Source organism: Ursus maritimus, unplaced genomic scaffold, assembly GCF_017311325.1.
Source record: "Ursus maritimus isolate PB19 unplaced genomic scaffold, ASM1731132v1 scaffold_17, whole genome shotgun sequence".
In the NCBI taxonomy this organism is placed as follows: Eukaryota; Metazoa; Chordata; class Mammalia; order Carnivora; family Ursidae; genus Ursus; species Ursus maritimus.
Window position 1 is genome coordinate 48,229,365 of NW_024424119.1, and position 15,000 is coordinate 48,244,364.

A 15,000-nucleotide genomic window follows, 5' to 3' on the forward strand; every position below is an offset into this window, starting at 1 on the left:
AAGCAGAGAAAAACAATTATCATATGGTTTCACTCATTTATGGAACATAAGAAGTAGGAAGATCGGTAGGAGAATAAAGGGAAGAAGAAAGGGGGGGTAAACAGAAGGGGGAATGAACCATGAGAGACTATGGACTCTGGGAAACAAACTGAGGGCTTCGGGCAGGGGGGAATGGGATAGGTGGTGATGGGTATTAAGGAGGGCACGTATTGCATGGTGCATTGGGTGTTATACGCAAGTAATGAATCATGGAATTTTACATCAAAAAAATAAAAAAAATAAAAATGCTATGAATCAAATGCAGTCAAAACTAGATGCTCTGATGGCCAGGGTAAATGAGGCAGAAGGACGAATTAGTGAATTGGAGGATGGGATGGTAGAAGAGAAAGCTAAAACAGAAACTTGGCTCAAAAAAATCCAATCTCAAGAATGTAGGTTACAGGAGATTACTGACTCAATGAAACATTACAATGTCAGAATCATCGGCGTCCCCGAGGGGATGGAGAAAAACAGAGGTCTACAAGAGATATTTGAACAAATTGTAGCTGAAAACATCCTAATCTGGCAAAGGAAACAAGCATTCGTGTCCAAGAGGCAGAGAGGACCCCTCCGAAGCTCAACCACGACAAACCTATGCCACGTCACGTCATAGTGCAATTCGCAAATATTGGATCCAAGGATACAATACTGAAAGTGGAAAGGGCGAAAAAATTTCTCATGTACATCCATGAGTCTACAAGAGACTCATCCTGAACCTAAAGATACATCCAGACTGAAAGTGAAGGGATGGAAAACCATTTTTCATGACAATGGACCTCAAAAGAAAGCTGGGGTAGCAATTATCATATCAGACAGATTAGATTTTAAACTAAAGACTGTAGTTAGAGACACAGAAGGACACTATATTATTCTTAAAGGAGGTATCCAACAAGTGGATATGACAATTATAAATATCTATGCCCCCAATAGGGGAGCAGCTAGATACACAAGCCAACTCTTAACCAGAATAAAGAGACATATAGATAATAATACGTGAATAGTAGGGGACCTCAACACTCCGCTCTCGGCAATAGATAGATCACCTAAGCAGAAAATCAAAAAAGAAACAAGAGCTTTGAATGACATACTAGAACAGATGGACCTCATAGATATATACAGAACACTACACCCCAGAACAACAGAATACTCATTCTTTTCGAATGCACGTGGAACGTTCTCCAGAATAGACCATATACTGGGTCACAAAACAGGTCTCAACCGATACCAAAAGTCTGACACTATTCCCTGCATATTCTGAGACCACAATGCTTTGAAACTGGAACTCAATCACAAGGAAAAAGTTGGAAGAAACTCGAATACTTGGAAACTAAGAACCATCCTGCTCAAGAATGATTCAATAAACCAGGAAATCAAAAATCAATTTAAACAATTTATGGAGACCAACGAGAATGAAAACACAACGGTCCAAAACCTATGGGACACTGCAAAGGCAGTCCTGAGGGGAAAATACATAGCCATCCACGCCTCACTCAAAAGAATAGAAAAATCCAAAATGCAGTTTTTATATTCTCACCTCAAGAAGCTGGAACAGCAACAGAGGGACAGGCCTAACCCACGCACAAGAAAGCAGCTGGTCAAGATTAGAGCAGAGATCAATGAATCAGAAACCAGGAGCCCAGTAGAGCAGATCAATAGAACTAGAAGCTGGTTCTTTGAAAGAATAAATAAGATCGATAAGCCACTGGCAAGACTTATCCAAAAGAATAGAGAAAGGACCCAAATTAATAAAATTATGAATGAAAAGGGAGAGGCCACAACCAACACCAATGAAATAGGAAGGATCATTAGAAACTTTTATCAACAGCTTTATGCCAATAAATTAAACAACCTGGCAGAAATGGATGCCTTCCTGGAAACCTATAAACTACCAAGACTGAAACTGGAAGAAATTGATTTCTTAAACAGACCAATTAATTACAAAGAGATTGAAGCAATGATCAAAACCTTCCGAAAAACAAGAGTCCATGGCCTGACAGATTCCCTGGGGAATTCTACCAAACATTCAAAGAAGAAATAATACCTTTTCTCCTGAAGCTGTTTCAAAAAATAGAAAGAGAAGGAAAACTATCAAACTCATTCTATGAGGCCAATATTACCTTGATCCCCAAACCAGGCAAAGACCCCATCAAAAAGGAGAATTACAGACTGATATTCCTGATTAATATGGACGCCAAAATACTCAACAAGATCCTAGCCAATAGGATCCAACAGTACATTAAAAGGATTCATCCATCAAGATCAAGTGGGATTCATCCCTGGGACGCAAAGGTGGTTCAACATTCACAAATCGATCAGTGTGATAGATCATATCAACAAGAAAAGAGTCAAGAACCATATGAACCTCTCAATAGATGCAGAAAAAGCATTTGACAAAATACAACATCTTTTCCTGATTAAAACCCTTCAGAGTGTAGGGAGAGAGGGTACATTCCTCAATCTCATAAAAACCATCTATGAAAAGCCTACAGCGAATATCATTCTCATTGGGGAAAAGCTGAAAACCTTTGCTTTAAGATCAGGAACAAGACAAGGATGCCCACTCTCGCATTATTCAACGTAGTACTAGAAGTCCTTGCAACAGCAATCAGACAACAAAAAGGGATAAAAGGTATCCAAATCGGCAAAGAAGAAGTCAAACTGTCTCTCTTCACAGGTGACATGATACTCTATATGGAAAACCCAAAAGAATCCACTCCCAAACTACTGGAAGTTATAGAGCCATTCAGTAATGTGGCGGGATACAAAATCGATGCTCAGAAATCAGTTGCGTTTCTATACACGAACAATGAGACTGAAGAAAGAGAAATTAGGGAATCCATCCCATTTACAATAGCACCAAAAATCACACGTTATATCAGAATTAACCAGAGGTGCCAAGGATCTATATTCTAGAAACTACAAATCACTCTTGAAAGACATTGAAGAAGGCACAAAAAGATGGAAAAATATTCCATGCTCATGGATTGGAAGAATAAACATAGTTAAAATGTCTATGCTACCCAGAGCAATCTACACTTTTAATGCCATCCCGATCAAAATACCAATGACATTTTTCATCGAACTGGAACAAACGGCCCTTAAATTTGTGTGGAACCAGAAAAGGTCCCGAATTGCCAAGGAATTGTTGAAAAGGAAAAACAAAGCTGGGGGCATCACATTTCCGGATTTCAAGCTATACTACAAAGCTGTGATCACAAAGACAGCATGGTACTGGCACAAAACAGACACATAGACCAATGGAACAGAATAGAGAATCCAGAAATGGACTCTCAGCTCTTTGGGCAACTAATCTTTGATAAAGCAGAAAAAAACATCCAGTGGAAAAAAGACAGTCCGTTCAGTAAATGGTGCTGGGAATATTGGACAGCTATATGCAAAAGAATGAAACTTGACCACTCTCTCACACCATACACAAAGATAAACTCCAAATGGATGAAAGACCTCGATGTGAGACAGGAATCCATCAAAATCCTAGAGAGAACATAGGCAGCAACCTCTTTGACATCGGCCACAGCAAGTTTTTTCATGACACATCTCCAAAGGCAAGAGAAACAAAAGAAAAAATGAACTTGTGGTACTTCATCAAGATAAAAAGCTTCTGCACAGCCAAGGAAACAGTCAAAAAAACTAATCTATGATTCAACCAGAACTAATTTATCTTCCATTTCCCAGATACTGTGTCTAGCTGAGGAGGCATTGATTCCATGTCTTTATGGAATTCACCTTATAGAATTGAACATGGTATGCTGCTGCACATATATGCAATTAAGTATAATACAAGTCCAACCATCATGATTTCTCTATAAAGCTTAATATCTATTTTATTCTACATTCTTAACTTTTTAAATGTATTATGCCATTTAGTTCTCCAATTATAACAATCTTGGGTTAAATACTATGATTAACACATTTTATAGATGGAGAGTATAGCTAGTAAATAGGAAAAAAATGATTGAAATTATTTCTAGTCTGACTCTGGAGTCCAAACTCTTGCACGTTTTAGTGTCTTGCTTCTCAGTGCTAATGTCTGTGGCAAGAAGCATATTCACATTAAGGTAGTATATATATGTGGATGCCTACCATATACCAGGCACTGTGCTTTGCTCTACTGGTAAAATGTAAAAGTAAGATATTGTTGATGCCTATACATGGTAGAGACAGACACGTGTTCAATTTAGTGTTAATGAAGTGAGATGGTGATTGCTTCCATGATGCTGGAGCACAGAAGGAAGAAAAATAACCTGTTTCAGGGTGGTCAAGTAGAGTCTTAGCCATGATGTGACATGTGTTGAGCCTTAGTGTGTCAGTTCACTTGAACTGGTGAAGAAGGAAAAGTGAGCATTCCACAGGGACAGGCTGTTTACAATAGCGGGCATGCTGGATGTTGGAGCCATGCCAGCCCAACGTTGGAAATGTTTCGTAGTGGTCTCTCTAAATACAGGTTCTGGCTCTTCTTTCCCAGTTGTTTCCATAAAGTCTCTTGGTAAATTCTGTTCCTTGCAGCTATCTGTCATTGTGAAAGCTTTTGAATTCTAGTGCAGATTAGTATTTCCTGGAGCTTTAGAACTCTCTAGAGAAGAGATCCTAGTATTGTTTTATAAAAACAAAACATTCTTTTTTTAAAATTTTTTAAAAATTTTTTATTGTGTTATGTTAGTCACCAAAAGAAAACATTCTAACTGGGCACTACTGGGTATTTACCTCAACGATACAGATGTAGTGAAAAGAAGGGGCACCTGCCCCCTAATGTTTATACCGGCAGTGTCCACAATAGCCAAGCTGTGGAAGGAGCCGAGATGTCCTTCAACAGATGAATGGATAAAGATGTAGTTCAAATATACAATGGACTATTACTCAGTCATCAAAAGGATGAATACCTACTATTTATATCAACATGGATGGAACTGGAGGGTATTTTCTAAGTGAAATAAGTCAGTCAGAGAAAGGCAATTATCATGTGGTTTCACTCATATGTGGAATATAAGAAACAGCACAGAGAATCATTGGGGAAGGGAGGGAAAACTGAATGGGAAGAAATCGGAGAGGAAGCCAAACCATGAGACACTCTGGACTCCAGGAAACAAACTGAGGGTTGTGGAAACGGAGGTGGGTCGGGGGATGGGGTAACTGGGTGATGGGCACTAGGGAGGGAACCTGATGTGATGAGCACTGGGTGTTATATGCAACTGATGAATTATTGAATGCTACACCAAAAACTAATGTTGGTTAACTGAATTTAAATTTAAAAAAAACAGGTAGTTCTAGTGCAACCAGGTTTAACAATACTGTTATGGGACATCCCTCGTGGCAGCAAAAGGGCAGATGAAATAAGGTATGAAAATACCCAGTTCATTATTTACCCTACGAATGTAAAATTCAGTGAGGTATCGAGCATGATGACAGAACCAAGAAGTTCCTGAATACTTAAGCCTGGTTGAATCCTTTTATATCTTATTCAACTTTTTATTCTTTGTCGGCTGTAATTCACTACCTTTCCATGAAAGCCCTTCTGGACCTGCTACATACTACGTACAGTTTTATCTTTGAATAATGCTTAGTTTGCCTTTACGCATGACTTTCACTTATACTAACAATATTATCAGGGTGAGGCATTCATCACCTCCAGAGAATCTGCTTATATTCTTATCTTTGTGCTTCTACCCCTGTTCAAAAAAGATTAGCAAGTGGATGCTCTGCCCACTGGATTTTTCCTTGTTACTCTTTTTTAGAATCACTCCTTAGTGGGGTGGTATATGACCGTGTACATCCAGGCAGGATACATCCATCCATTTTCAGTTCATTACAATGTATCATGATTTTATCCATGAACCAGGTTCAAGTGTTTTCCACCCCAACAGACCAATGGTATGAGCTGAGTGAAAACAAACCGAAACCAAGGTGCAGAGCGTGGGGATCTGTGCTGACCATCCCTGTTGCTTGTGCTCTCTGGACCTGCTTGAGCCTAATTCGAAACAGAGCATTTCCACTGTTTGTATTATATGTATGTATGCTGGAGAATGGGATTTGGGGGTCATAGTGTCTGTATATTTTTGGCATTGATAGATAACGCCAGAAAGTTAGCTAAAGTGCTTGTTCCCATTACACCCATTCCTCTAATTTATGAAAAACAGTGGTCCGCTTCTTCAACAACACTTATACTGTCCATCTTCTCCACTGTACACATTCTTACAGGTTTGTAGAAATCGTATGTTGTAGTTTTAATTTCTATTTATCTGATAACTCATGTAGTTTATCTCTTTTGCCTATGCTTATTGATCATTTGAGTATTTTCTCTTCTAACAGACCTGTTCCCAATCTTGGCTGCTGTTTTATTGGGTATTCTCCTTTTTAACATTAATTTGTAAAAATTCTTTATGTATTCTAGATACGAGTCCTTTGCTAAACATACGTATTGAGGATTTTCTTTTTCATTATGTGGCTTGCTTTTTCAATATATTAATGGTCTATTTTGAGTTAATTTTGTGTAATTAACACACAACAAAAGGTTCAACTTCATTCTTTTGCATGTAGATGTTCGGTGTTCCCAGAGCCATTTATTTAAAAGATATTTCTTTCCCCTACTGATCTGTCTTGGCATCTTATAAAAATCCAGCTGGATATGAATTTTAGGGATTACTTCTGGATTTTCAGCTCTGTTCCACTGATCTACATCTATCTTCATGCCTGTGTCATACTATCTTGATTACTGTAGTTTTGTAGTAAGATTTGAAATCAGGACATATGGATCCTGACACTTTGTTCTATTTCTTTGAAATTATTTTTGGGCATTAAAGAGGGCATGTGAATGATGAGCACTGGGTGTTATACTGAACTAATGAATCATTGAACATTATATCAAAAGCCAATGATGTACTTAATTGAAATTAAATTAAAAAAAGAAATTGTTTTTGTTAGTTGGGATACCTTGAATTTCCATATGTAGTTTAAAATGAGCTTGCCAATTTCTGCAAAGAAGACAGTTGTGATTTTGGTAGTAATTATGTGGAATATATAGATCAATTTGGAAAGTATTGTCATCTTGACAATATGAAGTGTTTCAAGCCACGAGCATGAATGTATTTCCATTCATTTACATCTTTAATTTCTTCAAACAATATTTTGTTGTATTCAGACCATGAATTTTCCACTATTTTGATAAATTTATTCTTAAATATGCTATTCTTTTTTATGCTATTGTAAGAATTGCTTCCCTAATTTCATTTTCTTTTTTTTCTTGTTCTTTTTTTTATAATAATTTTTTATTATATTATGTTAGTCACCATACAGTACATCCCTAGTTTTTAATGGAAAGTTCCATGATTCATTACTTGCATATAACACCCAGTGCACCATGCAATATGTGCCCTCCTTACTACCCATCACCGGCCTATCCCATTCCCCCACCTCCCCTCCCCTCTGAAGCCCTCAGATTGTTTCCCAGAGTCCACAGTCTCTCATGGTTCATTCCCCCTTCTGTTTACCCCCCCTCTTTCTTCTTCTCTTTCTTCTCCTACCGATCTTCCTACTTCTTATGTTCCATAAATGAGTGAAACCATACGATAATTGTCTTTCTCTGCTTGACTTATTTTGCTTAGCATTATCTCCTCCAATCCCATCCATGTTGCAGCAAATGTTGAGAAATCGTTCTTTTTGATGGCTGAGTAATATTCCATTGTATATATGGACCACATTTCATTTTCAAATTGTTTCTTGATAGTGTGAAGAAATACCATCAATTTTTGTATATTGATCTTGTACTTTGCAATCTTTGAACCTACTTATTCATTCTAATAGTTTGTTTTTTGATTCCTTAGTATCTTTTACAGTTAACCCTTGAACACTGCAGATGTTAGAGGCACTGATATCAGTTAGTTAGAAATGATATTACTCTTGAACTTAAGGGGAAGCCTAGATAGAGGTGATGGTTGCACAACACTGTGAATATACTTAATGCCACTGAATTGTGCATGTTAAAATGGTTAAATTGGTAAATTTTGTGTTTATTTTAGCACAATAAAAATAATCAAGCAATGCAATTTATCCCTGAAGCAAAATAAAAGAAGGATTAATGAAAAGAATCATATGAATCCCAGAAGAACAAAAAATAAAATTGGAAGAGAAATATTTAGAAAAATAATGGAGACAAATTATTCAGAGTTAAATATTAATGACAGGATTTCAAGGGTCTATAGAGTCATATAAGAGTCATAAAGAGGAAAGAAAATGAAAAGTTCGCACAGCCATATGTTTAATAAATTTTAAGAATTTCAAAGTCAAAGAAAAATTCTGAGAGAAAGGGAAGTTTGCCTACAGTAATCATACTCATATCAGACTTCTTAATAACTACATTGGATGTAAAAAAGCAATGGAATTTTTTAATACATAAAAGGAATACAGCTTTAAAATCAATAACTTATATCCAGCAAAGTTGCCACTCAAATGTAGGAACATATTACAAATATTCTTATGTATCTATTTAAAGATAATTTATATGTCTATATAAAACCTCAGAAGGTTTGCCTCACTGAGATTTGTAAAGAAAACACTCAAATTAAAAAATAAGCATTTTTAAAAAGATGTATTTATTTATTTTAGAGAGAGAGAAAAAGAGAAAGAGCATGTATAAGCAGGGTTGTGTAGGCGGGAAGAATTCTCAAGCAGACTCCCTGCTGAGTGGGGAGCCTGATGCAGGGCTGGATCCCAGGACCCTGTGATCATGACCTGATCCAAAATCCAGTCAGCCACTTAACCAACTGAGCCACCCAGGCACCTTAAAGGATAAACATTTTTAGGAGATGCTGCAAGATGTACGGAAATTAAGGATGGATAAACATCTTGATAAAATCTGGGGTTTTTTTAAGGCTTAAACTAAAGGAAAAATGAGAAAGTATGTCCATTATAAATCAGAATTAAAATTCCTACAAATCATTATCAAAAGACAATCAACAGACGAATGGATAAAGAAGATGTAGTCCATATATACAATGGAATATTACTCAGCCATCAGAAAGAACGATTACCCAACATTTGCAGCAACATGGACGGGACTGGAGGAGATTATGCTAAGTGAAATAAGTCAAGCAGAGAAAGACAACTGTCATATGGTTTCACTCAAAGTTCTGCCACTCTTAAAAATGAGGTCCTATGCTGATCTTCATCTCCATCTCTCCTTCACTAGTAGTAAATGAGGTCACTTTGAAAGCTATCTAAGTTGTCCCCTAACTCTGACACTTTGCTTCAAATTGGTGATTGATTGTCCTGAGCCTATGATTTTCTCTTTTCAAAAGCAATCAACAATAGTCACCCAATTTCACAGTTCTTGTATTCTTTCTCTGCTACCTTCCAAATGCCAGACATATTGAACAAACCTGTGCAAATTCTTCCACTATACACAACCCTCTTCACCACAGGTGAAAGTCTCAACAATTGTACTTCTACCACATATCATAACAGATTATCATAACCGATGATGAGGTATTCTATTATACTGACAGAAAGTGATCCAAACTGGGATCCCATTCTTAGAGTCTATTTCCTAGGAGCACTTCTAGAAATGAATGTATTGGGTTGAGTTCCCTAGAAACAGAGCCTGAAACAGGGTTTGTAGCATACATATTTACTGAGAGAATGCTCTTCAGGAAAAAAAAATTCTATAGAGAGAGAATTACGCAGAATAAGAAAGGAGAAGGAACCAAGCAGGGATGCACTCTTTGGTGAAAGCTAGCTATGGCTTAATCCACAGGAGGCGGTTCATAAGCATAGATCCACCACAGGTTAACTCTTCCTGAGGAAGAAACCCAGGCTTTTGTGCTCCTACATTAGACATTCACTGGTTGAGGAACATCCATAGTGGTAATGTAACTGCCAGGGGTAGATGGTTCCCATTAAAAGAGTACCAGTTGTCTGGGGAGCAGCCATGAACTGTTGACACAGCATCTGAGGGCATGGGTACACTGGCTCAGTAAATGGGAATCTGAGCAAGACACCACTGCACTACTACAAGTGTTAAAAGAAGGGTCTTTTCAGTATATAATGTTAGGTCAATTGGATATCCAGTTGACTGAAAATAATATTTATCTTGAACTTTCCTCATACCATATTAAAATGTCGATTCCCATTGGATTGTATATTTACATATGAAAAGTGGTACAATAAAAGTCCTAGAAAAAACTATACTATCTATACATTATGAGAGTTTTACTCCAAAGATACAGACGTAGTGAAGAGAAGGGCCATATGCACCCCAATGTTCATAGCAGCATTGTCCACAATAGCTAAATCGTGGAAGGAACCGAGATGACCTTCAGCAGATGACTGGATTAAGAAGTTGTTGTCCATATATACAATGCAATATTACTCAGCTATCAGAAAGATCGAATTCTCAACATTTGCTGCAACATAGAAGGCACTGGAGGAGATAATGCTAAGTGAAATAAGTCAAGCAGAGAAAGACAACTGTCATATGGTTTCACTCATTTATGGAACATAAGAAATAGGAAGATTGGTAGGAGAAGGAAGGGAAGAATGAAGGGGAGTTAAACAGAAGGGGGAATGAACCACAAGAGACTATGGACTCTGGGAAACAAACTGACGGCTTCAGAGGGGAGGGGGTGGGGAATTGGGATAGGCCAGTGATGGGTATTAAGGAGGGCACGTATTGGACTAAGGATGTACTGTATGGTGACTAACAAAACATAATAAAATTTTTTTTAAAAAGACAATCATAATGCTAAGTGAAATAAGTCAAGCAGAGAAAGACAATTATCATATGGTTTCTCTCATCTATGGAACACAAGAAGTAGGAAGATCGGTAGGAGAAGAAAGGGATAAAGAAAAGGGGGTAATCAGAGGGGGGAGTGAAGCATGAGAGACTATGGACTCTGAGAAACAAACTGAGGGCTTCAGAGGGGAGGGGGTGGGGAATTGGGATAGGCCAGTGATGGGTATTAAGGAGGGCACGTATTGCATGGAGCACTGGGTGTTATACGCAACTAATGAATCATCAAACTTTACATCAATAACGAGGGATGTACTGTATGGTGACTAACATAATAAAAAATATTAAAAAAAAGACAATCAACCCAATAAAAATGGGCAGACTCTTCATAAAAAGAAGGTAGAAAAATGGCCAATAAGCACTAGAAAATGTGCTTAGCATCATTAAGGATTGGGGAAATGTGAAATAAAAGCACAATGAGCTACCACTTCATACACTTAGGATGGCAAAAATGTGAACTCTAAGATTTCTACTGTGGAGAATATTTTGTTTTCTGACTTACTTACCTTAGAAAATCAAAGTCCATAGAGGATAAGTGAACTTCCCAAAGTCACAGAGCAGTTCATTTGGAGTTTGAGGACTGGGGAACAGACCAAGGTTTTTCCCACAGTGAATACTTCAGAGACTGGTGTTCCCAGATGTCTCTGCAACTTCCAGCAGGGAGTTCTGGGGATTGCTCCAGGAACTGCAGGTAGATAGCTTCTTTTTCCATGAGTTTCTAGTCAGTTTGGCTGACTCGGGATCTAGGATGGCCTGCTCTCATTTCTCCATCCTTGGAGTAGATGAGGGTTCCATGTCCCAGGAGTCCCTTATGCCTTAAATATAGGGGAAGATGCTGCCTTTTCATCTGGTCATCAAATATGCTTTCTCCACTCTTGACAAGTGAAAACCTAGAGCAGAAGAATCAAATCTCTACCTTAATGTGAAAAAATGAGGAGCTCTTCTGGGCCCAACTCAGGACTGAAGGTAAGTCATTGGTCATGCTTCCTCCTTCCCCATCAGTCAAGAGAAGCAGAATGCTCCTTTGGAAATTGTTTGAGGAATCCTGTTTTTGGAATCAGTTGTGGTGCTGAACTTGGACAGATTACAGCAGCTCTTTGAGATTCTGTTTACTCATTCATAAAATAAGAGTGGTATAAGATCGCTTAATATCCATTAGTCCCTAAAGGGTGGAGTGGCAGGGTAGCTTTGATCCAGAGGACTATTTCACTGGATTATGAATTTAACCCTCTAGTCCCTGAAACTACATTCCTGAAACCTCCATATGTTCCTGAAAGGGACTTGACATGTGGATGGAGCAGGTCAGGTCATATTGACTGTTTTCAATCACTCATTTGTGGAACATAAGAAATAGCAGGGAGATCGGTAGGAGAAGGAAGGGAAGAATGAAGAGGGGGTTAAACAGAAGGGGGAATGAACCACGAGAGACTATGGACTCTGGGAAACAAACTGAGGGCTTCAGAGGGGAGGGGGGTGGGGGATTGGGATAGGCCGGTGATGGGTTTTAAGGAGGGCACGTATTGCATGGTGCATTGGGTGTTATATGCAAATAATGAATCATGGAGCACTACATCAGAAACTAAGGATATACTGTATGGTGACTAACATAACCTAATAAAAATTATTTTTTAAAAACAAGGAAAAGCAAGAGATTTGGGGGAACATTTCTTAACACACGGAAGGGGCACAAAGGAGCGGATTCAGACCTATGAGAAAATATGTTCCTATTAAATCTGAATTCTAAGCATCAATTTTCTCTGCATTTTAAAATTAAAACCCAACAATATTTAGTTCAAATGTAAAATATAAACAAATCATGCATTCAGTGCTTGTGAAGATATGCAATCGGTTAGACTTACTAATTCAATATTCACAATACTTTTTAAATTTTTCACAAACAATTTTGAATAACTTCAATGTATTAGAATGTATGCTAGGCAACCTAAGATCTTCACACACCTGTTCCATTAATTGTAATTTACTTAATAGTGTAAAAGGCAATGCTGGTAGCTAACTGATAACATCATACAGTTTCATCACAGCTTAAAAAGCCATTTTACTGTCCATCCATCCACTATCTTATTCAATAGTACATACGAAGTACATACATAAGAAGAAACAAAATGAAGAAAAATGAGTCCCTGGCACTGAGGGACACACCATCTAATGGGACAAGCAACTAAGTATAAGGCAATATGTCAAGCGTTCCAGCAAGACCCAAATACAGGGCTGTAGGAGCACAGAGGGTAAAGCAATGGATTCCAAAAGGAGAATGTAAGTATTGTCCAATGTTGACACCCGAACTCTTGCCAGGTGGAAAGGAGGAGGAGGCATCCAGGAAGGTGAAAGGGCTAAATGCCAAAGTCACGCAGGCAGGATGCGTGAGTTGTCTGAGGACCGTGAGCAGTTTCATAGGTGAGACTGGGGGAGCAGAGCATGACAGGGAAGTGTCACTGGACAGAAGGATGGAGACAGACTCAAGAAGGGCTAATTATATCATGGTAAGAAAGAGCCTGGACATTTTTCTGATGGTGAGAAGGAGACTCGCAACAGCCTATGACATCAATTCAGTTATCTTTCTTCACAGAAGGGGAAACTAAAGTTTGAGAGGTTAAATGAATTATTCGAAGCCATATTACAATGTTTGATAGAGAATGTGAGTCAAAATTTTCTGAGTATAAACTAAATTTTTCCCTTTACGCTATGCAACCTAAATACTCTCCTTGGAGACAAATAAATGAGTCTCATGTAGCACTTTTAAGTATACAGATATAGCGGGGATTCAATTTTGAGAAGTATAGGAAATGCCCTTACGTGGTGTGACACCCTCCCACAGCTTGGACCACTAGCCATAGTGTTAGGCCATCTGTCCTAATAAAGTTGAAACCAAAGGACCTTTTTCTCAAAAGTCAATTGTTTTAGAATATCAGAAGAATTCTGAGAATATTAATTTGTTTTTATAAATTTTTCATTTGGAATCAATGGAATTGTCTATGATGGGCTGTATGTTTCCAGTAAATAATTAGGTTAATTACCTTTGAGCAAGAAAAGCAAAAACTGGAATACATGTTCCTTTATTTCTGATTCTGACTATAAAGGTGATATGGTTAAATGAATACAATGAATTATATCACTGTACTTCCTGCTATTTGCTAAGCTCCTGAGTCTGGACTTGGTGGCAGCTGAGAGAGAGATACCAGAAAGAAAAGAGTCCATGCCTCTCAGAATAATAATCATGGTCTGAAGCCATTAGGTTTGCCAAGTATAGAAACTGGATTTTATCTAAGCGTTGGTTAAATTGAAATGGACTGACTCACATCAATAACACTCACAAGAGACAGATGTATAAGCCAAAAATATCAATACCTTCATTTACCATGAGAACTGTAACTGCCAAATTGGATATTTACATTCTCTAAGGCAAAAAATGTGTGAATTAATTTGACTGTGATCATCATTTTACAATGAATATGTATATTAAAACATCACACTGCATACCTTGCATATATACAGTTTTTATCTGTTAATTTTATCTTGATAAAGTTGGAATGAATGAAAAAAATGAATGTATTTATTTTTAAAGATTTTTTAAAATTTATTCATTTGAGAGAGAGAAAGAGGGAACATGGGGGGAGGGGCAGAGGGAGAGGCAGAGAGAATCTTTTTTTTTTAATTTTAGTTCCTAGAGTTTTATTTTATTTTTTTATAGTAATATTTTTTTATTATATTATGTTAGTCACCATACAGTACATCCCTGGTTTTTGATGTAAAGTTCCATGATTCATTAGTTGCGTATAACACCCAGTGCACCATGCAATATGTGCCCTCCTTACTACCCATCACCAGTCTATCCCATTCCCCCACCCCCCTCCCCTCTGAAGCCCTCAGTTTGTTTCTCAGAGTCCATAGTCTCTCATGCTTCATTCCGCCCTTTCTTTATCCCTTTCTTCTCCTACCGATCTTCCTAGTTCTTATGTTCCATAGATGAGAGAAACCGTATGATAATTGTCTTTCTCTGCCTGACTTATTTCACTTAGCATTATCTCCTCCAGTGAGGCAGAAAGAATCTTAAGCAGGCTCCACGCCCAGTGGGAGCCGGACATGGGGCTGGATCCCATGACCCTGAGATCATGACCTGAGCAAAAATCAAGAGTTGGAGGCTT